The sequence below is a fragment of the Arvicanthis niloticus genome, chromosome 5 (assembly GCF_011762505.2).
Source record: "Arvicanthis niloticus isolate mArvNil1 chromosome 5, mArvNil1.pat.X, whole genome shotgun sequence".
Lineage (NCBI taxonomy): Eukaryota > Metazoa > Chordata > Mammalia > Rodentia > Muridae > Arvicanthis > Arvicanthis niloticus.
Window position 1 is genome coordinate 16348204 of NC_047662.1, and position 12446 is coordinate 16360649.

The 12446-nt window shown below is 49.5% G+C and overlaps 1 long non-coding RNA gene across 1 annotated transcript; it reads right to left on the reverse strand.

The window, feature by feature from the left end:
* Positions 1–259: 259 nt before the first annotated feature.
* Positions 260–12034, reverse strand: LOC143442192 (uncharacterized). Its single transcript, XR_013110202.1, has 4 exons — positions 11782–12034; positions 3895–3953; positions 2744–2895; positions 260–359 (listed from the first exon to the last, which is right to left on the reverse strand). It is a non-coding gene; the product is annotated as an uncharacterized LOC143442192 (long non-coding RNA).
* Positions 12035–12446: the final 412 nt, after the last annotated feature.

Consider the following 12446-nt stretch of genomic DNA (forward strand, 5'->3'; position numbering starts at 1 on the left):
GATGGATGGATGGATGGTGGGGGATAGGAAATGAAGCAAGGTGGGTATGTGAGTGGGCAGAATGTGGGATTGTCTGGGTGGGTAGATGAACATATTGTTGAATGAGCTGTTGACTCTCCACATTTCTCAATCCTTCTATCTATCCCTTCCTCTCTCATGTCTCTCCTCCTCCTCCTCCTCCTCCTCCTCCTCCTCCTCCTCCTCCTCCTCCTCCTCCTCCTCCTCCTCTTCTTCTTCTTCTTCTTCTTCTTCTTCTTCTTCTTCTTCTTCTTCTTCTTCTTCTTCTTCTTCTTCTTCTTCTTCTTCTTCTCCTCCTCCTTCTTCTTTTCTCCCTTCTTCTAGAGACCTGAAAAATCAGCCTGGGGGGGTGGGGGTCACAGATGAGCGGACAAGTGGACTAATCAGTAGTATATGTATGTCTGAGTCAATGGGTGAATGGATAAACTATTGGCACTTGGCTGTCTTCTGTCTTGGTGGACTCACCCATCTGAACATAAAAATGCCTGTATCGCAATGCCTGGAAGGTTCCCTGCAGGCTGCACACTTAAAGCCTCGGGAAGATGGACCAACCCCAGGAAGATGGACCAACCCCAGGAAGATGGACCAACCCCAGAGTCACCCATTCATGCAGACCACCTGTCAATAGCAGCTAGTGGAGTAAAGCCTGAACTGGAGCAGCTGGAGTAATACAAAGCCTGCATCTCCAAGCATCCTCATACCTACATTTGATTGACACATTCCTAGAAAATGCTGCTTCCCCAACCCCGTTCCCTTACTTAGCAGGACTCCAGTGAAGGCATCTTCCTGAGGCTGACTATGAACCTCCTGGGCAAAACCCCAAGGCTGTCTTCTTCCATGTCTAAATTAGGCTTCTCCAGTCTTCTACCCCTTTCCACATCATCCCGGAGTGCCGTGGGGCTATGCAGGCGGTTTTGCTTTCTCAGTGACAACCCTAATTCCATTGCTGTGCCAACTGTACTGTGTGGCTCTACCCAAACCCTACAAACTTGCAGACATTGCTTTCTGTTTCATCCTGCAGAAGCCACATTAAAGGCAACTGATCTGTCCCCATTCGCTTTCTGAAGCTGTTTCCCTTGGCTTAGAGCTGCCTTTTAAAAATATGCCCAGAACCTAGAGGCTTTGGTTCTAAATCAAAATACATTTCAGAATCATCAACTTCTGAACCAAGGCAGAGTAGACAGACTTTCCCCACTTACTACTGAGTACAGATAGGAAGCTTGGACATGATATGTAGAAGTGTAGCATCTAGAAGACCTCTCTTCTAGGCAAGCTTGCGGGGACCTCAGGGACTAAGTGATGGCCCGTGGCCAGTTGTTTAAGCTTTTTCTTTGTCTTGAATGTCTTGGGCTAGGAGCTGTGGACACCCTGCACACTGGTAGTACCAACAGAAGAAGATTTTTTTAAGATAGCTCCAAAAGAATCTTGCTATGACTAGACCAAGAAAGGATGGGAATCTTAGACGTGGGAAACTTCGAGATTCTAATTACCCATGTCATCCAAACACCAAGGAGAACCCAAGCAGTGATCCTGGTATCCCACCCTAACCAGGCTATGAGGAGGAAGTTCCACCTACCCCTCCCCACAGTATCAAAGAAAACGATGGACAGCCAGGACTTCTGTCACACCAGATGGTCACACCCTGTTACCATTCTATTACAAAGTGACCCAGAAAAGGCTTACTTCCCCAAATGATGGCAGCGCAAGCTTAGAAAATTCTAGAAACTTTGGGATACTGGGCCTAACTGAAGGAAATAATTCAAAGGGGCCCATATCTTGTTCCAAAACACACTCCTCTTCTCCCCTTTCTCTCCCCTCTCCCCTCTCCCCTCTCCCCTCTCTCCCCTCTCCCCTCTCCCCTCTCTCCCCTCTCCCCTCTCCCCTCTCCCCTCTCCCCTCTCCCCTCTCCCCTCTCCCCTCTCCCCTCTCCCCTCTCCCCTCTCCCCTCTCCCCTCTCCCCTCTCCCCTCTCCCCTCTCCCCTCTCCCCTCTCCCCTCTCTTCCCCTCTCCTCCCCTCTCCTCCCCTCTCCTCCCCTCTCCTCCCCTCTCCCCTCTCCCCTCTCCTCCCCTCTCCCCTCTCCCCTCTCCTCCTCTCTCCCCTCTCCCCTCTCCCCTCTCCCCTCTCCCCTCTCCCCTCTCCCCTCTCCCCTCTCCTCCTCTCTCCCCTCTCCCCTCTCCCCTCTCCCCTCTCTCCTCTCTCTCTTTCTCCCACATGGCCATCCCACCATATTGACTGAAATGTCCAAAGTCATGAACTTAAGTAAGTCTCCCCCACACCCTTTGGTTGCTTGTGATTTTATCAGGCAATGTAAAGCTAAGACAGACACACACCTCTTCTTGCCTTCCCTGCCCATCACCGAGTCAGTAGAAGCTATGTGGGGATCACAGACTTCCACCCACCCCAAGTGAAGATGAGGTTCCTCCCTCCAAACTTGTCACAAGCATCATAGTCCTGAAGCCTCCCTAGCTCCACTGTCTGTGGGAAAACCCTCCCCATCCAGCTACAGCAGCATCACTGGACATCTGATGGAGAGTCTTAAGCCCTACTTCTGGTCAAAAGTAGTAATGTCCCTCCCCTGGAGTGTCTAAGGGGGATGGGTTCATATATCCCCCCCCCAAAATGAGGTTGTCCCTCCCCTTCTCCCACTGGTACAGTGTCAGAAAACTGAAGCAAGACACAAAACTATATGATACTGTGTTCAGGATACAGATGAAAGTCACTGACCTTCCCAGGAACCATGAAGGGTCGGCATCAGTGAGAAGGCACTCAGCTGAGCCCAACGAAGCAGAGGGAACAGAGAGGCTAGCATCAGCTGAAAAACCCTAAAAGTAGCCATCATTGAAATCCTTCCACAAGCCATGTCACATGTCACACACCTGAGACAGATTGGGAAAAAAATAACATGAGTCTCAGAAAAGACATAGGAAAATATTTAGAATATCTTTTATTCATTCTTCAACACTTTAATATATGTGCACATTGTATCTTGATTATATGCATCCCAGCTCCCTTCCCACCACACACACACACACACACACACACAATGTTCCTCTCTCGCACCCACAGCTTCTTCTTCTTTCTCTCTTTGTTTTTAACAGGCTGAGTGCATGCAGTCCGTGCAGCCAGATGCAATGTTGGTTGTTCTATTGGCTTGCTTTTGTAAGGGTCTCGTGCAGGTCACCATAGCTACCCAGAATTCATGAGGGCAATGGCCATATCATGTCCAGAAGGTAGAATTTGACAGCAACAAAAGAATCGTTTAAAGATTTTAGAATAAAAAAAAATAGTAGTCAAATTTAAGTCACACACACATGCACGCAAGCACACACACTCACATGATGAGCTAGATAGAAAAAATGAAAATATAAGAGAATTAATCAGTGAATTTGAACACATAGAACATTGGAGATGGCCCTATCTAAGCAAGAGAGACATTGACTTCAAAAACAAGCTCAGGACTGGAGAGATGGCTCAATGGTTAAGAGCTCTGAGGACCCAAGTTCTCAAAGCTTCCAGAGGACCCAAGTTCTACTCCCAGCACTCACAACTGTCTGTAATTTCCTAAGAGACCTAACGCCCTCTTCAGGCCTCTGCAAGCACCAGGCATTCATACTGTGCACAGACAGGCAAAATATCTAAACACTGTTAAAGTTTCATGGATATGTAGGACTATAACAGATCTAACATTTATGCCTTCACGATACCAACAAAGGAGAAAGAAAGTAATCAAAATAAAAAAAATTGTCTGAAATGTTCCCAATTTTGGCCAAAGTTAGAAACCTATAGTTTCAAAAGCTAGGATAAGTTTAAGGAAATCCATACCAAGACATACTACAAATCAAACTTCAGTGAACTAGAGACAAGGAGATGCTAACCTCTGAGTGTGTAGAGCACTATCCTAGTGTGATCCAGGTCCTGGGTTTGATCCTTAGCCCTGCAAAAATGGAAGAAGAGAGGGAAGATAATGAAAGCAAAAAAAAGATTTAATAACCGGGAGAAAAGAGATGAACTTGATTTGTCAGAAAACACAGAGCCCAGATGAACATAAAACAGCATTTTCAAATGTTGGGAACTCTATGTCTGGTGAAATTATACTTTAAGAATCATGAAAAAGTCAAGACATTATCAGACAGGACTTGGGGTATAGCTCACTGTTAAAGTACTTGTCTAACATGTACAAGGCCCTGGGTTCAATTCAGTATCACTGTTTAAAAGGACATCATCAGGCAAAAGGAAAGCAGGAGAATGAGAAGAGAGTTCTTTGACTTAGTAAGGGGACAAAACATCTTGGGACATGAGAAAGGAAGAGACTAAAAAAGCAGAAATATAGATCTGCATTATGGGCATCTTTTTTCATGAGTTTTCTAGGTTATAATTGATAACTAAAGCAAAAGGCATAGCATTGTCTGATGTTGTTCTCAATTTATGCAGAGAAAATATTTAAGACACTTGTAATTTTCAATTAGGAAAGAAAGAGACCTCAAAGGAGGTAGCTTCTACATCTCACTCACACTGGTAAAATGGCAACAACAGCAGACAATAAGTTATGCATATACAAAGTAATACCTAGAAAAGGAATTTTTAAGCTGTACAAAGAGATGCACTCAAAGACACTTTACAGATACAAAAACAGAATTCTAGAAAACGTTTAAGTAACTCACAAGAAGGCAAAAAGGAGAAAACAGAAATTATATACAGAGAATAAACAGAAAGCAAAAAATTTAAATGGTGGTAAAACCGACCAAACCAATTACATTAAATGTAAATGGTCTAAATACATTCGCTTATAGACATGGATTTGAAAAGTGGGTTACAAATTAAATTGAACCAACTATATACTATGTACAAGAAATTCACTTTAACTATAACAGTAAGCAAGGGTATGCAGCCTGACCTAACATGTGCCCAGCCTTGAGTTTAATCCTCAGTTCTGCTAAGCAAAACAAATCAATATAGTGATTAATAGAGGCATAATGAAAGAAAACATTGAAGAAGATATATGACTATACTTATCAAAAAGGAGTGGGGATGACTATGTTAAAGTAGTATAGGAGGGTGGGGTAATCCAAACTGAAAATCATCAAAATATTTTGTAATAGGCAAATGGTTTAATAAATTATGTATCTATTCTATGGAATACTACTGAAGAATAAAATAGAACCAAATAGTTATCCAAGCAAAAGCTCCGCAATGCTACTAGGTCCATTTATTTTTAAATCTCCTTTTTCTGCTCTCAAGTCATCTTTGGACCTCCTTTGACTCTCTCTCTCTCTCTCTCTCTCTCTCTCTCTCTCTCTCTCTCTCCCTCTCTTCCCCTCTTCCCCCTTTTTGGGAGTGCTGTATTATGGGGAGGGAAGGAGAGATGGAGGGAAGGAGAGATGGAGGAAGGGATGCATCAAGAAAAGACCCTCAGAATAAGCTGTGAAGCTTGGACTTGGCCCAAAGACAGTAGAGGCAATGGAAGAATTTCAAGTTAGGAACAAGATTATTATGTCTCTGCCTTTGAAGGCTAGAAGAAGAGGAAATGGGGGGCTTGGAAGGTTCTGGAGCTCCCTCAGGCAAGTCCTAAGAGAGACCAGAAAAAGATACCAACAGCCTTGCTGTGCATAGCTCCCGCTCTCCTCTCTTCCTCTTCAGTATTCATCAAGCCCCTGTTACGGTGGGTGGGGGAACCAGGAGCAGGCTAAGAGCTAGGCTCTGAGGACACCCAGGTTCAGCCACTTATCAGCCGTATCATGTTTAATCTCTTTGAGTCTCCACATCATCATGAGAAAAATGGGTCCGTGTGGGGCTAGAGAAATGGCTCCACAATCAGGCTAAGAGTGCGCACTGCTCTAGCAGAAGACCCTTATCAGGTTGCTCATGCCACCTGTAATTCTAGACTGGGGGCATCAGATGACCAGAACTGGACTCCCCAGGCATCTGCCCGCACGAGGACATACCCATACACAGATACACTCATATGCGAGGTCATTAAAAGTAATTCTAAATTAGTTTTTAAATAATTTAAAAAATAAAAGAAGTCCTTTTATTAAAAAAAAAAAAAAATGGGTCATTGCAAAGTTAGCAGAAAGGGTATATGTGTTCCTGCTCCAAGGCATAAAATGAATACTAAGTCCTAATGATTTGCACAGTGTGGTAAGTAAAGACCAAAAGTCCTCATGACAGCCACACCTCCTGAGTGTGTCCATCTTGGGGAGGAGGCCAGGCATCCCACACATCTTACCCGGCTTTCATTTCATGGTATTTCTCTCAAATACATTCCCCAGCCCTTGGATTTTCTGATTTTCTGCTCTATCGCAGCTGGGGATTGAAAAGGGGGGATTGGCAGACGTTCCTGGTTTAGAAGGGAGCACTCCCAGTTTAGAAGGGAGCACCCTCACTGTTGCCCCAAGACTCCAGTTTCTCCTCCACCATCAGGTGGCCTTGACAATGAAACCTGATCCAGTTCCTTCTCGAAGACCCCTGTGGTGACACAGGACACGGGACCCTACCTCCCCCTTCCTCTACCTCCTCTGGTTTCCCTTACCTCTTCCACTCCCTCCTCCCCTCCATGCTCCTCCTCTACTGAATCCTCCCTCCTCCTCTTCTTCCTCTTCCTTCTCCTGTTCCTCTTCCTCAGCCTTCCAACAGAGCAGATAAAGCCCCTACCCAAGAGTAGAGCTTCCAAGAATAACACTGCCCTGGGGCTGAGATGGAAAAGACGTTGGTCCTCAATAGCTCTTGGGTGCCAGGAGATCTGGGTTATGGTCACCATTCTGCTGCTAACTCACCTCATCTCTCCAATCTAAGAATGGCTTCTGTGCTCCCTAAGGGCCTCCCACCTCTGCCCAGGACACCTCTGCCTCTGCCCAGCCCTCCTTCCCTCTCTCCTCTCCCACCCAATGCTAATCACACCCTGCTTTCCTCCTCCAGAGTTGTAGCCCCAGACCTGGCCGCAGCTTCTTCCATGAGTGAGTGGCTTAGACTGCTAGGGCCCCCGGTGACCCAGGCGCCACTTCCAGCCCAGTGCCAAGCACCTCCCCCGAAAACCCCACATACAAATGGCTAACATGATGGGACACTCCAGCATCTGTGGTGGCCCAGCCTCCTCCTCAGAAGCCCAGAGGAGAAGCCTCAGCCTGCCTGATCCAAACTGCAGGGGCTGGCCAGAGATGGGGTTTAAAAATACAATACAAGTGCCTGAGGACCCTCTGTGCCAGCTGCCCGCTCAGCCTACAGGCTGTGCTGCCCACTCCGCAGATGCTTCCATGGCCACTGTGGGTGGCACAAAGGGAACACAGTGGGGGGTGAGTCCAGAGGGGGTCCGGGGGTGGCTAGTGAGGGGGATGGACACTCCTCAGAGCTCAGACCACAGCACAGTGTTGAGGCCATCTGGCCATCCCCATTTCTCCTGTCCCCAGTGAGAACCAGGCATAGTCGGCTCTTCCTCTGCCATGAGCCCCAGAACACAGTCCTGAAATCTAGTGCATGGCTATGAACTGGCTGTGTGAGTTTGGGTAGGTCACTTGCCCTCTCTGAGCATAAGTGCCTATTTGTAAAATGGGGACAGGAACAGTACGGGTTTCATAGGGTTTTCTTGAGAGTTGGAACGGCGCCCACAGCACCGGGCTGTAGGATGTGCCAGTGGCAGCCTTGTTGTCATGAATATTAAGATGACAGATGCCTACTGAAACATATCCAGGTGTGACTGGAGTTGAGGGAATGAGATGTCCCCATACCCCCCCTCCAACCTCCAGAACCCCCAAATCCTGTACCAGTGGGGCTGACACTGGATTCTGTTCTGCGTGAGTGGACCCAGAGAGGACAATGTCCAGAGAGTGAGCCAGAACCTAGTGATGTGAGTCTCCTCTCCAAAATAAAAGCCCTATATCCCTGGAGCAGGGAGGGGTGCTGGACAGCTCCAGGCTATCCTTTGTCTGATTTCTAGAAAGGGAAACAAGGGCCCAGAAAGGAACAGGATTGTCAAGTCATGAAGAGCAAGGCCCACACTAGGGCTCTGGGCCCTGACCAGGCTACTCCACACCAGGCAAGCAGTTTCTATGCTCCGTATTCACGCCAGGCCCAGCTCTGGGCCCGGGTGGACGGCTGAGAGACGTGGGTGTGGGAGCCTGGCCCTCTGCTGGGTTTCTGCTGGTGCTAAGGACCACTCTGTTCCCAGTCCCCACCGGGACCTAGTTTACCCTTATGTAACCCACTGCTCATTACGTAACCCACTGCTGCTGCTGGCTAAAGCAGCAGACCAGGAGCAGAGCGGGGCTGGAGAGAGGCCTCTCAGAGGAAACACACTCCTTCTCCAACCCTCAGAGTCTGGGACCAGTTAGGGCCTGACACAGCCTGAGAAAGAAAGGAACCCCAGCTAGGACTGGAGCCTACAAGTAGAAGTGGGGTCTACCTCTTCTGAATAGGGGTAGGGAGTCCAACATCCCAGGCTAGTGGACTGTCCCTAATGAAGTCCCTGGAGTGACACTCAAAGATGGGAGGGGAGGAGGTGGAAGTCATGGGTTGCAGGTAGAAGTCAGGGCTGAGTATGAACTGCACCATTTTGCCTGGTAGCCAGGATGCTTTTGGTATGTCAATTCACTTCTCTGGTCTCAGTTTCTTCATCTGGAGAATGGGACTAAAAAGCCCAAACTCATTGGTTGCTATGGATAGTAAACAAAATTCTTACCACAAAGGTATCTGGTCCAAGTATGTGCTCAATTAACAACATCCATTTGGCGTATGGAAAAACTGAGGCCCAGGTAGGGGTATACACCGATGGACTGCACAACTCCCCCAAACAGTACTTCAGAGGAAATGCAAGTATCTCCATTTGACCAAGAGAGAACCCAGGCCCCAGCCAGTCAAGCACACAGACTTGGAAAGTGACAAGGCCAGGATTTGAATCTAGATGTCTGGCTCAGAATTTGAGTTCTTCAGGACCAAGAGACTGAGATTGCAGCAGGCTGAAGTTAAGGTAGACAAAAGGTGGGCAGATTCTGGGAAGGCTTGTCACCACACCTTAGAGATATGGACGCCCTCTGCCTGGCTACCCTGTTGCAGCTGCTATGCTGAGTGGTCTTGAGCAATTAACTCAACCTCGGGCTCTCATCTATCTGAACAGGGAGCGACAATTACCAGAGCTCTTGTAAGGAGGCATTAAGACAACAGGATAGAAGCTGCCTTTCAGCCGAGTGTCCGACTCAGCCCCTGGCTGCCACAGACTGTCACTTCCTCAGCTCCCAGCTCCCTCCAGCTCAGCAGGAACCAGGCAAGCACACACCAGAGGCCTCTCAGCCCCTCCTGCAGTATGAGGCTCCGAAGAGCTGCTTCTGGATATGAAGGCAGACCTGCCATCTTCTGGACGGTGCTGAGGTCCGGGCTGCCCTCCTTCCAGGCCCCCTGCCTGCCTTCAGCAGAGCCCACTCTGTGGTTTGTGACTGTCCTTATGCTGTCTTCATGACTACCCCAGGTCACTAGGATCCATCTATCCTGGTATTGCAAAGGAAGCTAAAGTTCAGAGAGGTTATGTCACTAGCCTGGAGCTACACAGCTCTATCTAGCAGAGCTGGAATTCAAGCCGATTCTACTGCTCCATGGTCTTATGGACCTGTGTCTCTATGAGATGGGCCTTGGGCACTTTCTACGGAAACAGCTGGTGCTCAGAAAAATGGCTCAGCAGGTAAAGGCTTCTGCCACTAAGCCTGAGTACATGAGTTCAAGTCTGAGACCCCCCCCCAAATGCTAAAAGGAAAGAACCAGCTCCCACAGTCACCCTCTGATCTCCTCATGAATGTCATGGCACATATATACACACCAAGAAAGAAAAGTGAGGAAGGAGGGATGGGGAGAGGGAGGGAGAGAGGGAGGGAAGAAGAGAGGGAGGAAGGGAGTGAAGGAGAGAGGGAGGAAGGTGGGGTGGAAGAAAGGGAGGGAAAAAGAGAGGAGGGAGTTGGGGGAGAGAGAGGGAAGGAGGAAGAGAGGGAGGGGGGAAAGAGGAAAGGAGAGGGGGATGGAGGGAGAGAGGGAGGGAGGAAAGGAGGGAGGGAAGGGGAGGGAAGGAGGAAAGAAGAGGGAGGGAGGAAGAAAGGGAGAGAGGAAGGGAGGGAAGGAGGGAGGAAGGGAAGGAGGAAGATGGGGAGAGAGAGGGAGGGGGAAGAGAGGGAGGGAGGGAAGGAGGAAAGGAGAGGGGGATGGAGGGAGAGAGGGAGGGAGGAAAGGAGGGAGGGAAGGGGAGGGAAGGAGGAAAGAAGAGGGAGGGAGGGAGAAAGGGAGAGAGGAAGGGAGGGAAGAAGGGAGGAAGGAAAGGAGGAAGATGGGGAGAGAGAGGGAGGGGGAAGAGAGGGAGGGAGGAAAGGAGAGGGGAATGGAGGGAAAGAGGGAGGGAGGAAAGGAGGGAGGGAAGGGGAGGGAAGGAGGAAAGAAGAGGGAGGGAGGGAGAGAAGGAGAGAGGGAGGGGTGGAGGGAGGGAGGGAGGGAGAGAGGGAGGGAGAGGGTGGGGAAGAAACAAACTAGAGAACCCTCTGTAGACCTGGCTGGCCTGGAACTCAAAGATCTGCCTACCTCTACCTCCTGAGTGCTGGGATTAAAGGTCCCCACACCCAGCTGACTTTTTTTTAAGTGAAGGTACTTCTCTGGGCCAAGCTGCAAACTCAGGGTAGCTGCTCAGGGGAAACCCTTGCTCATCACCTGCTGCCCAGATCTTGGCTAGGGCCCATAAGTGAGGGCTGAGACCTTCAGCCCTCAGGAGAAGCCAGGTGGTGACACCATGAACTAACAGAAAAGTTGATGCCAGGGAAGTCAGAAAGTGGCTCAAATCAGAGACAATAGGGCCAATGTGCATCCTTCTCCAGACTCAGGTTCCCACGGGGACAAATCTGTAAGTGCCCAGGTTTGGCCAATCACCAGAACCCTGAGATCCTTCCTAAAACTTTAGATGCCTGGCCACACCCCTGGGAGAGGTTGGAATGGTAGACAGAGCCAGAGAGGGGCTTAGAAACCTGTGTATATTTTGCCCCTACAGCCCTCGTCCTATGTCGCTGCAACATTTGTGAGAGGATAACCATAACACAGCCACATCCCATGACCCCTCTGCAGCTGCAAACAGCTGTCCCACCCACGAGCCCTTTTACCAAGGACAGGGAGCTGAGAGACCAGCCCTGGCTTTCCAGAGAGATCACTGAGATCCTCAAGCCTTAGACACACCAGGCTATGTCTCCACCAAAGCAGGCATCTGTCATGCTTCCCAGCCAACCCTGGGTGTCTTTGCTGATTAGAACTTCCTTGTTGCCACGGCAACCCCCCTGGGGACGCCTGCCCTACTTTGCAAAACCCTGGCTTAGGGCAGTCAGCCTGAGCCCACCCCGGAGACCAAGGAACAGGATAGTGTCCACTCCTTGGAAGAACAGACCCCCCTGGAGAACATTAAAACTCCCTCATTCGGATGCTGGTCAGACTTGAGCAGCGTCAGCAGCACGCCCGGGCTGAGCCAGGTCCTAGCAAAGGAGAACTAGCTGGTCCACGCCCTTGTAAGGGGGGGGGGGGGGGCAGACAAATAACCAAACTGGCCTGCCAGGACTCTCTGAGCATGCGCGGTGAGGAGAGGGCCTGAGTGGCAGGTGCCTCTCTCAGCCCTTTCCATGTAGAGTCCTAGAAGCCATTCGTTAGTCTTAGGGGGGTCCCAGGATCATCCCCATTTTACAAATGAGGACACAGAGGCTCAGAGACATTAAGAAACTTGCCCAAGGCCTGGGGAGGTGGCTCTGTCAGTAAAGAATTACCTTGCAAATGTGAGGGCATGAGTTCAAGCCCCAGTACTCAGGAGAAAATGACCGGTATGGTAGCACGCTCTCAGGATTCCAGGCGAGGACAGGCGAGGCCCTGGTGGGGGCCTTTGCTGGCCCTTCAGTCTAGCCTAGCTGGTGAGGTCTGAGCTAGTGTCTCTAAATGAATAAACAAAAACAAACAGAAACCGAGGAGGAGGAAAGGAAAAAGAGGGAAGAAGAGGGGGAGGGGAATGGAAGGGAGGGAGAAACTTGCTTAAGCTCACCCAACCAAGAATCAGCAAGCCAGAAGCTGGATGCAAGGAACTCTAAGCCACAGTGTAGGACCTTGTAAAGACAGCTTTACCCACAGGCTGGTTCAAATGGGTCCCTGGAGGACATGTTTGTCCCAGAGGTGACAGGTTTCTGTTGGAGCAGAAGAATGAAGGGAGGGGGCAAGTTGTATAGGGACTCAGCTGGAACATACAGTCGTGGTGGTCAGCGTTGGACAGGCAAGTGCAGTTGCCACAGGTGTCAGCCCCTGAGAAAGCTGAAGCATTCCAGGCAGCCCCCAGGGGACAGCTTGGGGCAGGTGTGCACACACTCAGCCACTGCCTGACTCAAACTTCTCAACAGAAATTGTCACTCACTTACACACTCATGTGACCCAGGCCAGAGACAAG